Here is a 1,972-nt window from a genome sequence, read left to right as displayed (position 1 = left end):
GAATTACAACAGTGACATTTAGCCTGATGAACAGTATTCCGATATACAATGGTGACTATCAGTATACAGATTATATCCTACCGTTATACTTTCACTGAGGTGTAGTTTAAAATATCCCTTTTAATATAAATATTTAGTGGATTTTGGCATAAGACTAGATGCAACCCATCTTCAAAATTCTAAGCACATCTGCTCCTGTGATATACCATATTTCAAACTAATCTGAAAAACCAACTGCAGCTGTAAAAGGAGTAGATCAATGAAGTTTTGAGAACTGTTTCTGAATGCAGCACACAATTTCTAACATTTCTTAGAAAAGCAAAACATACAGTATACCACAGGCTCCTCAAAAATTTCAAATCACTATAAAAACGTTAATATCTTAAGCAGTAGGAACATCCATTTATCATTTTTTTCATTAACTTATTCAGTTTAGAGTTTGGGTGAGTAGAACTGGAACTGGAGCTTGAAGTGGAGTATATGCCCTTTTCAAGTAAGAATGCATCCCTAATGTATTAAATCTTTACTTCCAGTAAAAACCTGCAATATTAATTTAGTGTGGTTCATTGAGAAAATATTAAATAAACATTTTTATGCCAAGAGTTTTATTTATGTGGAGTCAAAAGCAGCACCAAAATTTGAAGTGCTACCCCTTAGATTAATGTAAGTGGAGGTGACATGTTCTTATTTCAAATGGAAGGCAATGTCACTGTTACATAGTAGCACTGCAATGACTGTCACAACTTGGAAGGGCCTATATTTTTATTTGGGCTGCAAGAAATTCCTTGATCCCCCCGATTTGAGCAGTTTTATTCTAAGAAAGACAAACGGATGCAAATAAAATAATTTTTTTTTTTTAATAAACTGTTTAGGTTAAAAAATATACAGCATTGTAAACATGATATTTATGGCGATACACGTACCAAGTTGAGGCTCACATTAAGTCTTTTAATTAAATGTCTTGGTAGATAACCTGCATTCATAAAATTATCTGCACTATAGATATACAAAATACAGCAATGAGTGTAATACTGATATTCAACAGAAGGCAAATCAGTGCAATGTAAGTTCATAAAATGTCAGTTAATGTAGCAAAGAGCAGAATTTGTGTATTGAAAAGAACAGAAAAAAAAGTAACTGTTAAAAATGCTGACAGAGCTGCACATGCCAAGATGATGACTGCTGTTTAACACATTTTTTAAAGTAAACACTTTCAGCAGTGTCGTTGTATTCATAATAATAATAATAAAAAAACAACAAAAAAAACAGTTATGAAAGGTTTCCAGTAGATTCTACACAGACATATTTACATAAGTTACAAAATGATAATTGTGTGTTTTAATATTTGACATTACCTGATTTGGTAAATAAAGCACCACTAACTAAATCTTTATGGGTTAAGAAACACACAACACTGCTAAACTGTTCCAAATTAAGAACCAATAAATTTGAATAAAAAAAAAAAAAAAAAAAAAAGCATAAATAAATAAAAACAGTAGTAACTAAGACACCAAAGGACACAGTTTCTTACCTCATTGACATAATTGAGCTTTTGTGTGCGCACTCAGTTATATTTCTTGTTCAGGACAGCTGATTTTACACTCATGATTCTGAAATACTGTACAGCAAAAAAAATGTTCACAGTTACCTAAGCTTGCATGTTCTCTGTAATTTTGCTAATTATTTAAATGCCATTTTCAGTAGAAATTCATGCAGTTTAGCATGACAAAAATGTTGTTTTAAATTAACAGTTTAGGTAGAAGGCACAAGGTCTCCAGCATTTAACTTAGAGATTCAGCACATGCTGTGTATAATACTATTTTAAAATACATTCTTGTCAGAAATTTGTCATGAGTAATGCACAGAAACTAGTCTAATTCTAAATACATTACTTTAAAAAAAACAATTAGGAAAATCTAAAAAAGATACAATTGTCTTTAAACTATAACCAAAATTCAAATACAAACATACA

The sequence above is a fragment of the Erpetoichthys calabaricus genome, chromosome 6 (assembly GCF_900747795.2).
Source record: "Erpetoichthys calabaricus chromosome 6, fErpCal1.3, whole genome shotgun sequence".
In the NCBI taxonomy this organism is placed as follows: Eukaryota; Metazoa; Chordata; class Cladistia; order Polypteriformes; family Polypteridae; genus Erpetoichthys; species Erpetoichthys calabaricus.
Note: the sequence above shows the minus strand (reverse complement) of the source record.